Source organism: Gavia stellata, chromosome 27 (assembly GCF_030936135.1).
Source record: "Gavia stellata isolate bGavSte3 chromosome 27, bGavSte3.hap2, whole genome shotgun sequence".
Classification (NCBI taxonomy): Eukaryota; Metazoa; Chordata; class Aves; order Gaviiformes; family Gaviidae; genus Gavia; species Gavia stellata.
The window spans coordinates 7,202,014-7,222,563 of record NC_082620.1 but is presented as its reverse complement, the minus strand read 5'-3'; the positions used below and the strand labels follow the sequence as shown (position 1 = coordinate 7,222,563).

The 20,550-nt window shown below is 36.6% G+C and overlaps 1 protein-coding gene across 2 annotated transcripts in view; it reads left to right on the top strand.

The window, feature by feature from the left end:
• The window catches only part of GNB1 (G protein subunit beta 1), a 43,836-nt gene that overhangs the window by 6,673 nt on the left and 16,613 nt on the right, over positions 1–20,550 (top strand). For both annotated transcript variants that reach the window (XM_059830099.1, XM_059830098.1), the window contains exons 2-3: positions 13,028–13,090; positions 14,533–14,584. The gene's annotated coding sequence lies outside the window, so the exon portion shown is untranslated. The remainder of the gene's footprint in view (positions 1–13,027; positions 13,091–14,532; positions 14,585–20,550) is intronic.

Here is a 20,550-nt window from a genome sequence, read left to right as displayed (position 1 = left end):
TATGTGTGAAAGAGAAATACCTTCTATATCTTATAAGGATTAATTGAATTGTGGATAGGTAAATATTTTTTTCTGTGTGTTTCTACACTGGTCTGAGAAACAGGAAAGTTTGCCTAAAATTTCTCGCCAGTTATGTTTATCTTGTTTTTCTGAGATGAGAAAATTTTTGATATCTTCTTGAAAACTGCAGTAATGGCTGCCAGCACTCCCAAAAAAGAAAATATTAATTATCTGTAATTAGATGGATTAGATAATTTTTTTGTAGCTTTATGTAATGTGGTCCTATATGAAAAACTATGTAAAGATTTTTGTCACTATTTTCAGCTCTTCCCCCCACCACCCCCAGCAAAGGAGGGGGGGGGAAGTAAAACCAAAATACTTATCTCTGGAAACTCCTGCATGCTGTCTGTCAAAGTAGTTGAGAATATTTTACCAGTTCAGGTATCAGTGGTGATTTTGCTCATCCTTATTAAAAAATCAAACTGTACTGAGTACGGGGGACTAAATAAGAGATTTTGCAAGGCTTTCTATATGACTTTCAGAAAGGCTAACACCCACAAAGCTGACATCCCTGACAGGAAAGCAATGCCTTACTTCTGTGGCTTGTTTTTTCTTTTGTTACAGTAGGCTTAATTACAACAGCTGATGCCAGTTATTTTCTTTCTTTGTAAGAAAGAAAGAGTTTCTGCTTAACTATTGCAGGTGAGCTGTTATTTCTATACATCTTTATTTTCTTACTGCTTTTCTGGCCGCCTTGCCTATCTTGGGCTAGATTTAGGGAACCATCTTAGAAGTCTGTTCAGTAACGTGTGCTTTGTGTTCATCCTGATGTTTTAGGATTTATTGAAATCTGTCAATAAATAGAGGTTATCTAAAATGATTTGCAAACCCGTGAATTTATTTGGTAAGCTGAGTGGGGTTTGTTTTATTCTTGTGAAATGGCGAAACAAATTTCCAACACTGCTCTGACAGAAGAATTTTTAATTGCGCACTTCAAAATTGCAGTTTAATTTCTGTGGAAACTGAAATATACGTGCCCAGTATTAATGGTGTATGCTTTACTGTAAGGACTTTCTCATTGGGACATCTGTGGTAACACAAAGTATTATTTCACTAGACTTCTATTGCTGACGGTTACTGAGCAGGCTGTTGAGCTTACAAATGTTTTTGGAGAGCATGTGGTATGCTTGTATCTGTCCAGATGTTGTGCCTTGCAAGCTACTGCCTGAGGTGTTGCTGCCCTTTTGTAATTGGCGGGGAATGTGGCTTGCTTCTGGAATTAGAGAAATGGAACTGCCTTGGTATACTCTCTTTTAAAATCAGAACACTTTGTATTCAGTCCAACCATTTGGAATTTTGGAGGTATTTGAGGGATTTACTGAAACAATTGAGGGATAGGAGATGGGTCAAAGCTCCAAGGTTAAATGTGTACAGAAGATGGTATGAATATGCCTTTTTTGTTGATGCAGAGATTTTAAAAGTTAGTTATCTTCAGTAGTGAAATTTGTAAGGCCAGGCAGAAATGTTCACTCAGTAAACAGCATTGACTGGAAGTCCCCAAACTTATTTTTTAGCTTGATGTGCGCACAATACTAATATTTTTGAGAAAGATCTTTGTGGTGAAAACTAGTGCAGTAAGTCTGGTTTTGCTGTATATGTAAAGTTCTGTTCCATTTCAATTTAAATCGTTGGGCTGGTACATCTTAGTTAACATCAAGTGGTTCAAGGTATGTGTTGAACATAGCAATGCTTGAATCTCAAACCAAAAAAAGTAAACTTATGTTTCAGTATATAAAATACCATGACTTATAACTGAATAATGCAAAACTTAGTATAAGTTTTGTTTCCAGTAAATGAAGTAATAGCGCTCAACAGAGCAGGCCTACACGTGCTTCAAGACGCTGAGAAGAAATCTGTTTCTGGTCCTCTTGGATTTTTCCTGTTTAGTTCCCAAAACTGTTTTCTTCAGATAGCCTAACAAATATGTTTGGAGAGTGGTGGCGGCAACTTTTTCTGTTTGTTTAGAAAAACAAAGTAGATGCGATAGTCTGCTGAAACCTTTGGTACTCAAAATAAGATTATACTGTACTAATTAAAGAGCTCTCTTCATTGGAACATATGTTTGATATTCCTGTCGCACATTCTTTGTGAAGTGGTAAAATACTGAAGATACACTGCTGTCTGTTTAACAAAGGTGTTGTCTGTACAAAGATCAAGAATGGTTTGCTTGATGCTTATGGCAATTTAATTGTGCTTCAGGTTACTAAGTCCTGGATTTCACTACAAGTCGTCAGATATTATCTGGCTAGTGCCTGAAAACTTACTGTAGAAGTTAATATACAGTACTTTGGTTAAAAGACTGTGTAATACTTAAAGAAATAATAATATTGAACAGGAACAATTTAACAGATTTAAAATCTTGACAACGTAGTGTGTATTTAATAGGTGCTTGAAGTTGGGGAAGTGTCTTTTCATGTATGAAAACTCAAATACCATAGAAACTTTGGACAGTGAAGTCAGATTGGTTAGTTCAACTTACTTCCTTTATCCTTGTGCCTATGGACAATAGGTGAAGCTTCAGCATTTCAGGAAATACTTCAGTTTGTCCTACAAAAAGATTCATTGCTGATATATGGGGGAGGTGGAACTTGTGCAGAACCTCCATTTGGGGCTTTAATATCTGGGCACAGTAGTTCACAGGTGGGAGTACTTAGGTATCTGATTATTCAAAGTCTCTCATTAGTCTTGAATTTGACACATTACAAATTCAGGATATGCAAGATTCAATTATGTAATGTTTTCAAAAAGAAAAATCTGTATCCTTACAATCAAATGGAGTACATATTTTGAAGAAAAGGCGAAAACATCTTAAAAACACTATAAACTCAGAAACTTTGAAAATAGAATTAAGTTTTTCCAAACATTTTGGAAATCTTGGGCAAGTCCTTAGATGTGAGATGTCCAGTAATCTTCATGCTTGCTTTTAGTCTGACTATTCTCTCTTCCCTTTAACTCATATTAGAAGATGGAACTCATACTAAATCAGGCATTGGAATGCCACTTTTGTTTGCTACCCTGGGGATCAAATATAAAGCATTTGAACAGGTTTTCTTGAGAAAAGATGGGATGTTAAGCTGTATCACCTAGCTAGCAGTGACCACCTGTTTGTTTACCTGGATACATACCATGGAGAATTCAAGATTTAATTAATTTGGTTTTGATTTCTCAGTCTAATTTATCCTGTAGTAATTTTTTTTGTTCCATATCCTTCCTGTTGTGAATTAAAACTCAGAAGCTGGAACAGGAAGCTGGAGTTGGGAACAACAATAACTCTGGTTTTCCCCAGTCAGAATCCTTAATATTCTATACGAGGTGGAAGTGGCCTGTCTTCAAAGCTCTCTGCCCTTCTATTTTTAAAAGACCAAGTCGATATATTGTCTGCTGCAATTAGTGTGTTTTCTGTTTTAAAACCAAACTCAAAACCACCCTCTCCTCAGAAACCCACATAGTTTTGCACAACAATAGTGTCCAGGGGTTCCAAATAAACATGAAGCAGTGCTTGTATAAAGGGGGTGTGCAGGGATCAAGGAAATCAGTGCAGAACCTTAAGAGTTGCAGATTTCAACTAACCTTACCTGCTGCTGGCTTTATTAAACAGGCGTTGCTTTTTTGACTTCACTTTGCACATATTTTTTTGCCCCGAAATAGATCGGATTGTCTTCTGGTGTTTTCAGTTTTGTCTGTCTTAGTTAATTCCCACCCCAGCTTCTAACCCTAGTAGTACTTTGCTTGTTTGCTTTTTATTATATTTTCCTCTTTATTTTGACCACCTAACGAGATGCGTACTATCTAGAGGAATACAACTGCTACTTAAAGACTAATGCTAGCAGTTCGCAGAGGGTTAATGCAGTACTATGGAAAGAAGTAGGGCCAAGGGTGAAAGCAAGTATTTCCTGTTGCACCTTTGTGCTTTCTGTTGTGGTACTGTTCCTGGATTGTACTTGAAGCTTACTTTTCTTCGTATCAGCATTAAGCATTGTTGTTGTATTGTCTGTTCCCAAACACCACTTCTCAGTCTAATGGCTTCAAGGTCTCCTGTGTTACTCCACTCTTCAGTCTGTCAGCCTTGCTTTTCTTGTTCCTGTACTTCTGTACCTTAACTTATTGTGTATCGACAGTACATATCAAAATACAGCAATTGCTGGGAGAAATCAATGAGCTACTAGGGAGCATAAATCATTGCTATCAAAACTAATGGAACCGCTTGTGCATTGATTAAAGATAGGTTATGTTGATTGCAGGGCTAGAGAACAAAGTATTGCTCAGTCTATTGGGTAAAAAGATTAGAGAAGTCATGCCATGTTTTAATGCTCTATGGAGTATTCTTTTATCTGCATTATGCATATAATATGTTTTGTTGATTTTTAAGGTCCACTGAAATACCTCTTATCTTCAGACTGGTGTTGGAAAGCAGTTACTTCATGGTGTAACTTAACTTCATTCTAAGAGCGCTCTGTTAATCTGTTAGTGAAGATCAGTGTTCTGTTTGAACACCTAAATTCTTATTTCAATGAAGTAAATGTATTCTTTTTATTAATTAGCTGAAGTTTGGATAAGATCTTTAATACAGTTGTAAAGAATGAGTATTTTTCTTTTAGATGATATCTGAGGCTGTTCTGTACAGTCTGTGTAGCAGAGGCACAAAGAGAGCAGACAGTTTGTTCAAATGTCTTAACTACCACATTTTTGTTGAGGCAGGATGTGGTAGTAGTTATGGTCAGAAGGTAGCTATCAAGTCTTGTCCAGCCTGTCTCTAAGATGGGGTACCTTTGTTGCTTCTATTGGATTTTTTTAAATTATTCTTACTTTTATAAAAAGTTAATACAGTAAAGCTTGCTTACTTTCTCAGTCTTTCTAAGAGCAGAAAGAAGAAACCATGTTACTGAAGTACTCTTTCATGATTAGATCCTAATGATGAAAGGCATTTTGGGTAGAACTCTTGATCCATATGGTAACACACAGTTCGTGTTTGATAGAATATGAATTATCTTGCTGCTTCTGGAAACATGTTTTTCATTAGTGTTTTGAGGGCCTTAGTGCAGTGAGACATGTAAGCATGTGAATATCTAAATTAAAGTCTGTGCCTGTAGGCATGGATGAGGGGGATGTTTTTCAGAAGCAAAATTGTCCATGAAAGACCACCTTATATCTGTAAATGTCCCCCTTAGCTCAAGGATAAGGGTATGTTGATTTGATTGGCTATTTCTTCTAATTTTAAATTGTTTGTCTTTTAAGGATGTAAAAAAGTGGTACTGCTAAATGTAGTATTGTGAAAGTTATTTTATTTTTTTTAAAAGGGTGTAAATAGGAAGCAGTTGATTCTCATTTGACTAAGTTGACTCTTTCCTAGCTGGCATATGTAGAATGAAATGGATGATTCAGCTTCTGTTGATAAAATAGTTGAGCTGAAATTTATGGAAATACAAAATACAATAATAGGGATTTCTACTAACTTTCTGTGCTTATGCATGTACACAGTCTTACTGACTCTTTTATTAGTATTTTTCATGTCTAATTTTGCTATTTTTGTTTCCTTTTTTTGTATTGTAAATAAGTGATCACATAGCCCATTTCCTCCTCTAATATAATAAATATTGTAGTGAAGATATTAATGTACCTACTGATGTCACTGTAATGGTAATATCTGAAACAAGACATGATTTTTAACAAGGTTGAGAAGATCATGCCAATACAGATGTATTGGCAAACAGAGCTGAGAGAAATATCGTTCTGGCTTTTGGAAAATACTTGTTCTTCTCTTACACTTCAACCCCCAGACAGTGGCAATTGATCCACCTGAGGGGTTTTATTGTAATCTTCAGGATTTTGGTAACAGGCGGTGTGGTGTAACCACCTGCCTCTGCGCCAGGTTTTGTGTCTAGCTATTCATTTGCTTGTGAATTCAGTGCAACGTGATCCCGTCACATGCTGTGCTCTCCTCAGCACCTACTGTGAATTATTGGGGAAGAGCTTGAGCAGAACATCATCATGATAGAGGAATACATCATTCTTCATGAGGGCTTCTTGAACATCTCTAAACCACAGAAAATGAACTGAAAGCCTACTGGAAAATTGGTATACCCAGAAGTGACTTTTTTTAAAAACAATCTTTGGAAACTTTGTGAGAATTGACAAGAATTATGTTTCTTAATTGCATTGCAACTTACTATAGGCGTGTGGATTACAAACTTGTTTTGATACCTGAATAAATGTGTTTCTAATGTTGACTTTTACTTAAGAGAAACAAGTGTACATATTTAGGTGTCTAATGTGTTTTCATTTGCTATGTTATGGATTCTGTCACTGATTTGTCACACTGGGTTGATGTGTAAGCTGGTCCTACAACAGCATGCTTCCATTTCTAGCTTCTAGGAGAAAATGTACTGTTTATAGCTTGCATTCTGAACTGCCCTAAACCGACCACCTGTAGATTCAGCTGATCTAGATGAGCAATTACACATTTTCTGAAAAGGTAGTATCCTGATGCTATGGCATTACTTTAGGTCCCCTGGAGAAGAAATAATGAATTTCTTTTTTCGTTTCTGGGGGTTTTTTTGCATTATCTTGTTCAACTACTCTGCAAACACATTGCTGATAACATTTCACGTGCCAGGCAACCTTCCTATATATAACTGATTTGTGCTACAGTTTTAACCTTCGTTTTTCTTCCTCTTTCGCCTCCTTAACACTTCTAAATCCAAATTATGCAACTGTTCTCTTTATTAGCAGCTTTCCAGATAGCTCCCACTATGCATGGTTATTTTCCTCTTAAGTGAAAGTCTTAAACATTCCTGACGCTAAAGGGCTTATGCCAAAAAATATATTTCCTCAAAAACTTACAAAAAGTAACTTCAGCACAATTCCAAGGGGATAAAAATAGTTACTGTGATTAAAAAAAAAAAAAAAAATTTAAAAAAACCCGGAAGGAACAATGGTATCTGGACAAATGGCATGAAGCCTAGTTGATTAGGCCCTGTTAGTGGGCCTGAGAGAGTAACTAAAACCTTTTTGATTCGTCTCTCACAGTTAAAGTGCACAGTGTTGTTTGTTATTTTTTCTTTAGTCCAGTAAGACCTAGTTTTTGTTTCTGCAGCTCATGAATAGTTAATTGTATGTTACCAAGAAGGTGTTTGGATCCAGCAGTATTTGGCTACATATTCTTACCTTTGTAGCTACTTCTCTGTTCATGGCAATAATACTAATTTTAAATAGTGAGAAATATGGTGTGTGTCAGTGGCATTAGTGTTCAAGTAGGACTGTGATATCCCTGTTGTGCATGTACTCTGCCCTGTTCAGGTAAATAGAGATTCTGGTTAGTTTACAAATGTAGTGAAAATGCCAGTAAAAAGTGGACATTTAATGGTAAGAGTTGAAGGAAACAATGAAAGATGACAGTTGAAGTAAGAAACAACTGTTCAGTTACTGTAAGGCTGTGCAGATAGAAGCATCTAGTAATAAATGCTTAGTCATTTCTGTGGTGGTTAATTAATAGTAATATATTCTCCTTCGGTGCTACCTGGGTTTTGTTTTTCAGTCTGAAGGGAGATGTCTAGTAGTATGTGACAACTAAATTGCTTGGGTTTGGATAATGGGATACTTTATTAAGTGACGATTCTCAGTAACTTATTTTTCTGATAAATGTAGCTAGAAATTTATGCACAAGCAGGTTCTAAGTTTTCCTGACTTACTGTGTTTTTTTTGGTTGTTTTTTTTTTATTTCTAAGATCAGGAAAGAAAACATCACTAGCTAGTTTTAGCAAACTGATGCAGTTTATTGATAGATCTGTTGCTCTTCAGAAGGATTAATTGCATATAGATAATTTGAAACAAAGGAATAAGAACTGGAGTATTGGCTTTTGACATTCTTAATTAATAAAAGTTTTCCACAAGCTGATACTAAATCTTAGTAATTTTTGTTCTCCAAATAAGTTAGCTTCCTATGTTCACCACTTATCAGGAAGTGTTAGGATGCTCTTAAATGTGAATTTCTTTCAGAGCAAGGCAGAAAAGATGTAGTTAGGAAATCTTCTGTCTTGAGTTGCTAAAGTAGCAACAGTTATTAGTATTTGTGAACTACTTCAAAGATCTCCTGAGACCTCTCTTTTTAAAAAGTGTGATTTTAAGCATTTGGCTTTAGGCATCTGTTAAACTTGTAATAATCAGTGCTTTTATTTTTTATAAAAATTCTCTGCTGTACCTAGAATTAAGATTTTTTTTTTTACTAATGCACATAGCTTGCAGATACATTTAGAAAGGATTAATGAAGTGACCTGTTACAGTCCAGATTTTTATGCTTAAATATTGCATCAGTATGATTTTTTTTAAATGTAGGTCATGGGATTAGCATCAGGAAATGTGAGTATTTTGGCAACATAGGGATGCTGTCTTCCATGAAGACAGCTTGAGTTTGTTCACTGTTGGTGGCAGAAGGAGACGGGCCATTTCACTACAGAGCTGTTTATTGCAAGCATGTGTCCCTGCCATGATCTTAAGCATTGTTGTCTGCTGATTTAGCATTCTACTTTGAGAAAGTGTTAAACTATCCAAAAGGTTTATTTTCAAATACTTGTTAAACATAGGGAGTGATGAGTCCTCAGGTCTTAGAAAATCTAGGCACGCAAGCAAAAGCTGATGGATTATGCAAAGCAGATATAGCTAGAGTTTGGTGATTTCCAGTAGATGTTGTGTTGCTTCACTGTGTGGTAATAATCTCTGGCATATTGAGGAATTTGCACACAGAAGTTAACTTTTCTTGTGAATTATTCTTGTTCTGTAATGTTTTTGGAGGAGACAAAAATGCAGTGTTTTTCTGAGACAGTAATTAAAATTTGGGACTTTGTGAAACTGTCTTATTTAATTCAGGCTTTGTGATGTCTTGCAACATTTCCAGATTTGTTAATATCTGGCTTCTCCCCTGAATTTTCTGAAATAAAAGCTTAATTTTTTCTCTTTTTTTTTTTTTTTTTGAGTACTAGTAGCTATTTATGGTGGATGGGTTTTGGGGTTTTTTTTTTGGTTTGTGGGTTTCTGAAGTGCTAAAACTGCTGTCCTCACTGCTTAGTTAAAGGCAGTTTGTTGGAAGGCCCTGTTGACTGGTAAGAAGCTGTTTCATGTAGATCTGTTGTGCCTGGACTTTCCTGTTGTATGTGCTGTTTCGTGTGAATAAGGTTACAGGATGAAGGAATGTAGCCAGAACTTTGGAAGGACCCTAGAACTGACCTTAATTCTTTAGCCAGCTATTTTCCTGTGTTCTATGCAGCTATGAGAAATTTTTTTTCCTAATGCAGCCTTCTAGATACTTCAAGCAGAGTAGAAAAAGTACACGAATTTCTTCAGGAGGAAAGCATTTCCAGATTTCTACTACTAGAAATGGGGGGGGGGGGGAGGACAAGTAACTTGTAATCTTAAAGATCATAGCTCCTGATGGGGCTGCAACTTTATATTGTTAAGTCATGAGAGGAGCTTGAATGTATTTTCCTCAAAATCTTGTGCATGGGAAACAGGTGAAGGATTTAATTTACCAGGAAAAACTTGTGTTTGGACAGAACAAACACAACAAAACTAATTTTTTAAAATCTTGCATTACCAGGTATTATGCAGGGGTTTTTTAATGCTCAAAATGTCTGAAGTATTAACATCAGTGACCCTTGTAGAAAGCTGCCTAGTTAAAATGGGACCTGTAATTCAAGAACTGAGCTGCTGAGCTGTACGTAATAACGAGGCATTTGTGAAATCAGTTTGTTCAGTTACAGGTACTTTTAGCTTGTGTAATTATTATTTTGTACTTGCACGCTATATTGAAAATGGAAATTTTTAGCTTTTTAACTAGCTAATGTAACTGTTGCATAATGAGCATTAACACTTATCGACCTGATATTCGCTTGTTTTGTGTGTACTTCACACTAATATATGGAAAAATGTCTACTGAGCACAATGACTGCTTCAGCTGGAAACTTGGCAATTCTTCAACACAAGAAGCAGCCAATACCTCCCACAGAAATGGTCCAGCCATGCTAGCCTTTGACTACAGAAGTGTTTTCAGTAAGTTTTCGAAGGAGTTGTACAATCTAGCATTGTCCCTACTAGGGTAATCTGTTTTGCAAACCTGTTAGTAAGGTATTGCTTGTTTTTCAAAGCTTATGTGCTTGGAAATTATAGGCATAGCAGATGATTCCCAGAAAGAAGACATCAAATAAATGAGAAGTGTTGTATCCATTCACTTGAGCGTATTTAGATTTATGAATTTGTAATAATTATTTTGTACTTTTATAGGCTGTCCTTCAAAGCTGCTCTTGTAGGAGGCGACAGCAAAGACTAGGCTTTCTGGAATACAGACCTGTACTCAACAAGAAAAGTCTGAACTAGAATTAACTCTTGGAGGAGCACATACACATGCAGATATCAAAACACCCTCCAAGTTTTCAGCTGTCTGATAGAACTGTTTATGATGATAGTTAGGACCAAGGCATCAAACTGAAGATAGTTTTGTGGGGGTTTTTTTGTATACAGAATAGTCTTGAAGCACGGCTTTAAATTTCAGACTTCTAATCACTGTTGCTTGGTGGCATAATTGGCATTTCGTGTTGTTGGCAGTGATTCGGAAAGGTCATGTAATTTCTTGGGCATCAAGATACTGTTCTGTGATAATAATCAGCTATGCAGACTGTAAGAAATAATTTTAATAAACTAACTTGCAATTCCCAGTTTCACAGGCATTATTGCCACATGTAGTTATAGTGGTGATAAGTGTTGGGTACCAGAACAGAAGCATCTGTGTGCTAAATTAGTGACTGCCTGCCTACACATACAGCTGCCCTTGCTGGGTATAGGATGCATCCCATTCAGATGTTGATAAGAAAGATATACCAGAGAAGCAAAGTAACTTCATTTGAAACTGTTTTACCTTAATAGTAATATTGATGTTCGCTACTAGGTTTTTGGTTTTGTTTTTTTTCCCTCCAGTGAAAGCATCTCTGGTTGAGTGCCTTGGATAAAGCAACCTTCAGTGCCACTCTTGCAGGACGATGTGGTTATGCAAGAAATTTTTAAAATTCAAGTGGTGTAATGGTCATGGAAACTAGTTTTTACTAGTGTTGATTGAGATCTGTTTTAAAATACGTTGATAAAGCCACTCAAAATACATGTCTATACAGAAGACTGCACACATTGATAAAATCTCCCTCTGACCCTTCTTCAGGCTGAACCGCATGTCTCCACCTCTCCTCATATGAAAGATGCTTCAGTCCCTTAATCATCTTCAAGGCCCTTCGCTGGACTCTCTCCATGTCTGTCTTGTACTGGGGAGCCTGGAACTGGAGATAGTACTCCAGGTGTGGCCTCACCAGTGCTGAGTAGAGGGGAAGGATCTCCTCCCTTGACCTGCTGGCAACACTCTTCCCAAAGCGGCGGTGGATGCTGTTGGCTGTCTTTGCCATGAGGGAGCATTGTTGGCTCATGTTCAGCTTGCAGTCAGCCAGGACCCTCAAAGCGTGAAGTGGTGTGCCTCTCTTGGGGACTGGTGTGGGGTGGGACCCCTCCTGCAGCTGTGCTGGAGATCTCCCTGCTAAAGAGGAATTGGTGTTGCCTGTGCTCTGTCCATGTCTGTATAGCAAGGGGAGCTGCTTACAAAGCCTGGTCAAACCTTGTCCCAGGGGCTGAGCCAAACCCTTGGTGGGCTAGCATCTTGTCTGACATGCTGTGCTGGTCTTGGCCTTGTGTTAGGCTATGTATAACTTGATGGTGTGTTTTAAGAAGCTGGAATGCTTTGTGCTGCAGTTCCAATATTGGCCTTTGGCATCTAGTAAATGTATGTGTAAAGCAGTCTCAAGAAGGTGCGCAGGTAGAATTAACATCCAGAATATTTGGAGTTTAAGTCTCTCATTGAATCCATAGGTCAAGAAGAAAAACACGTTTATGCAGCTCATGGCTTTGGAGAGGGCTACAGTGAATGTATTTCATCTTCTTAGGAAGTTGCTTAATTTTGGAGGGTTGTTCAGATTTGCTATGCTGTTAAAGTAAAATACTTCTTAATGCTTTCCCTACTCTCCAAAGTCCCCTTTCTTCCCTCTTTTCTTCCCTGCTTCCCCCAGTCTTGTGAAAAAAATCGTGGTCTCTTCTAGAGTCTTCTTCATGTGAAGAACTGTATTCTGGTGGATGTTGGAGTTGAAATAATTTTTTACACTGGGTTGTCACCTCAGTGTGACTACTTTAACATCTTAAAGAAAAATGAATATTAGGCTGACAGCAGTTAGTGAGTACCTGTAGTAGGGAAGCTTTACCCCAAAATGATGACACTTTTGGCTTCTGGAGTTACTCTATTGTTTTTTAGTCCAAACTGCTATGCTGCTTTACTTGGAGCAGAAGGCTGTGGGAGTGTGGGGACACTGGGTACACCAACCATACATAGGGCTGGCTGACCTCCAGGTGCTTTGGTGTAATGGTTTAACCACTTGAACCATGCTTAAAGTATTCGTGGTACTTTTTGTTCTCTCTTGTTTTAGAAACCCCAGTTCTTGATGTTGAGAACCTCAAGCTCTCAGCTAAGCAGGGTTATAAGGGCTGATTAAGGCAGAGTGTATGAAGCTTGTAACAAGAACTCTTTCTTTGCTGAACCAGTACTGTGGTGCGATGAATGAGTTGGCCTGTAATTTTCATGTTGCTTTTACCAGGCTATATTTTAGCTAAAAATGGAAGCTTGTGGCAATGCAGATCGTTCTTCTTAAGTAGCTTGTCTACTTTTGTTCTTAAATGAGCTCCATCTTCAATGTAGAATTGAAAATATCTTAGTTGCCAGGATTGCATTCTGCAGGCATCACAGGATGCTTTCAGTATATCTAACTGAAAACTTAACCTGGTTTGAAAAATAAACTAAACCTTTGTGGAAAAGTTTGCTGTTATGCTTCCTTACTCTTCTTGCAGGCTGGTTAAAGTAGCTTTTTTGTTTTGTTTTTGTTTTTCTTTTTTGCAGAAGGCATATGAAATCTGCAACACCTCTCCTGCATTAATGAGGGTGCAGCACAGGACAATAATGGTGTGTGTTTTGGCCTTTGCTATTGTGTATTTTGTGTGCTGTTAGTGTTCCAGCATAATTTTACTTGTTTTCATTTCAGGTAATTCTTTCAGAATTTCATTAGATTTCATTATCTCTGCAGTGTGGGCAAATTTTTCTGTCGAGACTTCTGAAAGCTGAATATAGTTGATCTTTTTTCAAAACTTAAAATGGTCATGTCATGTGTTTGTGTCTTTGGGGGGTGGTGTGGAGTTTGGCCTCTAAGTGTGAGTTACTGTTTTATGTTTAAAAGTGTGGTGTTCTGGCAGTAACAAACAAAACTGCTTACACTATGATGGTTTCATAATCACAGTATTAAACTGTTCATCTATAAATAAGCTTGGATGAGGATGACCCATATCCTAAGTAGCTTAACCTCCATACCAGACACTGATGTGGTTTGTAAATTTTCCAGCTAATAGTGAACTGTAAAATCAGAAAGACACATTACATGTAAGCATTTCAGTTTAAAGTATATGAAGTTGTAGACTGGCTTTCTGATTTAAGATTATTTTGCTTCAGTACATTCTTGCTTTGTGCTTAGAATAATCTTCCACTGTCCTGATGCAGCGGCTTTGAAGATGTACACTCAGGTGTCCATTGACATCACCCATAGCCCTTGTCTTGCTGTGTGATAGAGACAGATTGCAGATGTTTTGAATGTATAAGCGGTTGTCAATGTTTCAAATCTTGGGATGAACTATAATTATTACTTTGTGCTGCCAGAGGAAAAAATTGTTCCGAAATTTCTTACAATAAATTTTTTCACCTTGCTACAAAGCCAATTTGTATGTTAAATCATTACAGTCTTCCAGACTGCACGTGTGTGAGTTACTTAATGTGTCAATTTTTACTTTTTTACTTTTTAATATCTTTAGTGATTAGAAGTCATAACTCTTCTAGAAGAATGTTGTGCTCTCACTTGAGCTCATTAGTAGGAGGTTTATGTAACTTCTTTTGATAAAATAGATATCTTGATATTTAACTGTGCTTAGAAAGCAAGCATACCCCAGGAACAGTATTGAGCAGAAGTAATTTCAGTGTTTTGAAAGTGCAGATTTGGGGGGGCACTTTGTAGTGCAGTGAAAATTAGTCTTGTATGAGTGAGACAATGTTTTATTACAATCCTAAACTCTCTAATGGTATGGACTTCTCTATCACTAGGGGAGGACAATTAATGATCTGAGGATTGCAAGAGTTTTTTAAGAAAAAGAATGTTAAAAGCTTCTTGACATGAGCAAGTCTTTTGGTTATGTTAATATTATTAAAGCAATGCCCATTTCCTTCATGAAGACAAGCCGGCTGTTTAAGTTAACTAACAAAAAACAGTCTGTTCTTTGATAGCATTTTAATTTCTGCTAGTTTTATTAAAAAATTGATGTTATTGATAATTGTACTAATTATGTTTTTGGTTTTTTTCCTAGAATTTACATGTTTGACAGCAGAAGTTGGCTTTCTACTGTAGTGAGAGAAAACGTAAGTAGAGAAATAAGGTAATTTCTTTTTTCTAGTGCTTGAGAAACTCATACTATTTTTAAAAAGTGGCTAACTTCAGGTTTTTAGCTGTTAATCTCTGCAAGCCTAGAGTACCTGTTTTCTACTTTAGCATGTGTATTCTTATGTCAACAGGAAGGATTTTAAAATGGCCAGGAAACCTGCTAAATAATAGATGTTAGTGCCTGCCTTCTTTCAGAAATGGAACTGGCAAAGCAGAGGGAGACCATAGATGAAACTGTTTCATCTCAGTGGGGCAGGGAACTGTAATAAATAAAATGATGAGAATAGTTATTCTGTCATGAATGAAAAATTACTCATCCACCATGTTTGACAAAAGAAGGCCAAATTTCTTTTGAGCAAAGTGGCTCTTGTCAGAATGTTCTTTTCAATGTGTCAGTGTTGTTTAAACAGAACCTAAAAGTTTCAGGGTTTATATTCTGTATAATAGTAATTATTACTAATATTCCTGGAGCAGTGCACCTTTATTACCTTCCAGACTTTAACTTCAAATGTTTCTGCCTCTTGTGAAGCCCCTTAGTCTGTGAGGAACATTACTAGTTAGCCATGTGTTGTGTAGAAAGTATTTCCTCAGTTAAATTTGTCATTTTCAATTCTAAATATTTACCTGTTTTTTCAAAAAGCAAGCAGCAAGCTAGCTCCTGTCTCTTTCTCTAAACCTGTCTTCTGAGGTAGTCTCTGATTGGTCAACCCTAGACACCTCCAGTGTTCTTTTTCGTTGGAGCAGAAACTGAAACTGAACACAGTGTTCCCAGTGTAGACAAGCCATTGCTTTTACTCAGTGGCATTACGGTATTTTCTGTCCTATTTTCTATATAACCTTTTGTTTTGTTTTAACTAGTGCTGTCTTAACCAGCCAATGTCTTTGAGCTATTCAGTGCATCTTGTACAGGTTTTTTTTTTTATCCCTTCAAATAAAGTTTGTATCACAAAGCTTGTGTGATTATGTACATTTCTTATGTTGTGTTCCTGTATACCTTTTCTACGATTTCTAACTTCTAAAATTACCTATACCTTTTTTTTGTGATCACCATATCTGGAGATGTGTGTACTTCAGGATCAGAAGGCACCCCTGAATTTTTTTTGCCTTCTGTTTTGGATCATGTAAATGGGGGAGAAAACACCTCAAATTTGTTCCACAAGCAATCCTGATCTTTCTTACTGTGTTTTCTATTGAATAAAAGTCAAATAGGAATCAATATATACTTCCAATTAAATTACAAAAAAACCCTCATCTTTTCAAAGCCAATAGGATGTCAAAACATTGGAAGTAACAGTGGACTGTGTATAATACCTTTGTCATTGTGAAAATGTACAAGCTGCTGTGCATGTTGCTAATAGGATTTATGGTATCTAGTAGATTAGCACAGCTTCATTTAATCAGATGACCTGCAATGAGACTGTCTGGTAGGCAAAACATGAACTTATTATTAAGGCTGTAAAGTTTTGGCTCTGTTTTTGCAAATGATGTGTCTTGCTTTTCTTCTGGCTGTTTTATACACATTGGAGTGATGCATATTAGCAGGAAAGATGTTGAGGGAACAAATATCAGACAGCCTATTCATTTAGGAGAAAGGTGATTTGGCTAACCTTCTTATGAAATTATTATACTTGAGTAATACTCTAACAATATAAATTTCAACCCTCTGTGTTACCAGACTTTGCATCAACAATGGCTTGGTGGGATAATATTACTATTTGGTAGTAGTAATGTGTAGTAAAAATACCTTGTAGCAAACAAAGTGTGCCTATCAAGGGATAGAAGTTCTAAATATTTGACTTAATGATAGCTGTCATTTCAAATCTGTGTTCTCTTCTTTTAATCTGTAGAGATTATTCACAGGACAGGCTATTTAGGAGAGGATGGAAGACTCCATCCTTTTCTATTCTTTTTTCATAGGAATGGTGTGAGAAAATGAAATAATGAAATGTTTAGTAAGCATTGCCTCATTGCTGTTACCAGGTAGTTTTAGAAAGGAATTGTATTTAACCCAAGAATATATGTTTGGATGAGTTGTATTCAGCTTTTCCCATTTATCTTATAATGTAGGCAAGCATCAGTCTACATATAAATGTGGGTATTAATGATACCTTGGTTTCAGTAACTGGACTTAATTAGATCAACAGCTTGAGCTCTGGAAAGGACATTAAAGTTGTAACAATGAAATGGGTGAATTTGAGTTCTTCCTTAGCCTTTGAATTTTTCTGTCACTGTTTTCTGAGTAGTGCCTTTACCTTTAAATGAGAATTATTAGACTGGGATCCTAAGTATATCTCCATTTGCAGGAAGTATGTGGAAATTTGGTAGATTTCATAAGGCTTTCTGTTCAGTTCAAAGACTCTGCGCGGAGTTGTTCAACATATAATTGACTGCCTGGACATATATAACTTTCCTCTTACATAGGAATATAGCTCCTGTAGTTTAAAAAGGAACAAACCCAGAAGTTGTTACTTTGACATGAGTGACATGATAAATCCTTTTGACATAGTTGAATTGTGAAGTTTTATCATATATGGAAAGTAACAAATTAGGTTAAGTAAATTCTTGATTTTCTTACGTGGGAAACAGAGGAACAAAGTGACTCTTCTGTGGGTAACTTGTAAGAAGAGATTAGAGACTTGGGTTATTTGGAGTAGTGAAGAACAGTAAACTACCTTGCAAGTACACATATTGTTGTGCCTAGCAAGAAGAGAATTATCTACAAGGTATAATTGTCAACACGATTAGGGGGAATTAGGCTTAGAGCAGAGACACTTAAGCACTTCAGCCTCTGGAAAGGTCTTGAGTGAGTTCAGCAAAGTAAATGTGTTATTCTTGAGAAGCCTGCCTTCAAGAACACAGTAACATATTCAAAAGAAAGTGAGGTAAGCATGAGTTTGGCTGCTACCTATTTCCTCACAGCTATGGTGATAATTTGGAAAAAAGGAGTGTGGAACTTCAGTAGTGACTTTTTGCATGAGGTTTGCTTGATGTAGAAATTTGGTTACTTCTTTCAAAACCCCAGAAATAGAAGCATCATCCATATCAAGCTTACAGTTTCTCCTAGAAACCTTCTTTTAAAATGGGGTTAAATGCCTTTAGAACATGCCAAGAAACAAAAATATATTATTTCATTATATTCAATTGTGCTAGTTTGTGATGAGCATAGATCATATATTGAACAGTCTCTGCTTGTTACTTCTGTGTCTGTAATAAGAATAAATGTGTATAAAAATTTCCTATGTACCAAGAGTGAGAATAGATAAAAATACTTGTTTCCCTATACATTTTCCTGACCTTACCTGTTGTTCTTGCTCTTCTAAAGTTTTGGGGTTTTTTAAATGCTTGATACTAGTAAGCTATGCTGACTTACAGCATAGTTGAAAAGTACACAAGAGGATGGAACCTTTTTTTCCCCCATGGATCTCATATTTCTGCCATAAATTTAATTGCCTAAGACTTCATGTAAAAGAAATAGAGGAATAGCCAAGTTGGTTGGCTGGTTGTCCCATAAATTTTACAGTCTGCTTCAGAGAACTCCTATATTTTAATGCTCTTGCCTTCATTAGGTTTTTCGTTTCCTGAGTGTTAGTGAGTTCAGTCATGTTGGCAGGAATTAGAACTTCCTGTTGATGTTGAAACAACAAAGACTACAAAGGGAATGTGGAAATCTGGTTTAAACAGTTCCTGTGGATGCTGTCAGAAATGCTGTTAAGAGTTTGAAGTTGCTTGGAATGCATAGGGACTAACTTGTAATTCTAAAAGTGTATCTGACTTCAAGATACGATTTTATCATAGGGATATATGATATTACACATGAGAAAGGCATCAAGGGTTGTATTCATTCAGCTACTAATTATTGTGCATCAAATATTGAAACGGGAGTCCTACCTAGGAAGCGACTGAAAGACAAGATCCATAGAAGGTGCTTTAACAATAGTAGTTGTTAAGTTCCTTGAACTCCTTGCTGCCTGTGATAATGGAGACAGTATCTTGCATGTAGGTGTAAAGGTTTCTGTAGTGTTGGTAAACCATTTTGAAGTTGTTCATTAAAAGGAAGCTTTCCTTAAAACATTAGTGAGTGACTGTCTTGGTGTGGAGTTCACAAATAAAGCATTTTAGGAGCTTAGCTGCACAGTAGGTAGGGCAGGTTATGTATATGCATGTCTGAGTAAGTGTATGATAAAGTGCATTTATGAAATTACTCTGAAGGTTGGGTTCCGTTAGTGTGTTTAGTTAATTCTTACAGATTGTGAAGGAGTTTGTGTTGTTCTGCGCCTGTGTAAAGTGGGACTTGGAAGAGAACGGAGGCAAAGTGCTGAGGCAGAGTACTGTCTTGAATTTGATGTGAGAGTTGGGAATAGAATCTGTCTTGTGTAACGAAAGTATACATATAGTTACTGTGCTAGGCCTTTCAAAATGCAGTAGAGGGTTTATTTGTGTGAAGACAGACATGTATGTGCTAGTTAATCTATGATATTGCATCAACCGGGGAATGTGGCTTCTTACATGGCTGTATCAATGTTATTGCTTCTGTGTTACTGCAGAAGACACTCAGCACTATTGGGCCGCTTCATCTGGCTTTGTCATTTGCAGTAGTACCCTTCAGTGCATGCTATATTAAGCAATAAGGCACAAGCATGAAATAAGCTTGTATGATTTGTTTTAAACTCAGTGTATGCAAATAATCCAGAATGAAACCGCAGGGTTCAGTTTCTGTGAAGTGAACTTTCTTAATATGACTTTTTTCCTAGGATTAGTGTTCATCTCCTTAGGCCTCTTCCTGTTCCATAAAAAGAAGTTTAGTTTCATTTAAATGCAAGAGAATTCTATTGCATAGTGCATAAATTCTGGCAGAAATAAATTGGCACTATTTTAAACTGTATGTTACAGAGAATGTATCTGCTTTGACTGACGTTAGATTATTCATCCTATTATATTTTTAAATAAAGCTGCATGTAAAGCTTCAATGTAGTTACCTGTAACTCTGCAGCTGGAATTCTGGTGTCCTAAATCTTTATCTTAATCCCATCATTGAGTTGCTGTGACCTTGAGCAGAACACTTAAGTTTCGGATCGTAATTTCTTTCCCTGAAATAGGAATGATACCATCTCTAAATTCTTTGTACTCTGCCTGGAGAGGTTGATATTTGCTTAGTGGGAAATGGGCTTATATATTAACTTAGAGAACGGTAGAAGTAGAACTGGATATCAAAAAGCAAAAAGATCCGAAAAGTTGCAGTTTATTCTTAAGAACAGTCTTTAGAGTTTCTTAATTCCTTTAAGACAAGAGTAGTGCATACTATTTCACAATGTGCATGAACTACACAGAAGCTGTAGACAGTGATGACTGCATGCTAAAAACTGTAGACACCCAACCACAGAGTGTTTTGTCTTAAATGTAGAATTGAACGAAACATCTTGAGAAACAAAAGAGCATTCAAAAGAAAAGAAGGTGTTGGTTATAGGACAATAAACCACTCTTGATGGGTTTTGTCTTAACTGGATTTTGGACTAAGCTGAACAAACAATCTTAAAGGGGCTTAAAGATAACCCTGGAACCAGAAGAGAGAAAGAAGAGGCCTAGTTTCACAGTTAAGTGAAAGGGCTTTAACTAAAATTCCTTTTCTAAAATATTTTGTGTTTCAGAGAAGAGTATAAATTTGTAAATCATGGTACGACAAGATCTGACATCTGTTCCTTGAGGTCCTCAAGAGACCTCTGAGATGTCTGGTTATGTGGGATAGCAGTATTTAGGGAATGTTAATGTCAACTCTTTCAAAATTTCTTTTCTTTTGAGAGTGATGTTTGCTCTACAGCTTTAATTTGCCTTCCCAATATGTTCTCTGTTACTGTGACTAGATAAAAATTTGGAAGTTATCCTCATCTTTCTCCTTGGGAAGAGGTTTAGGAAAAAAACAAAACCCGCATGCTTGCAAAGAGAAATA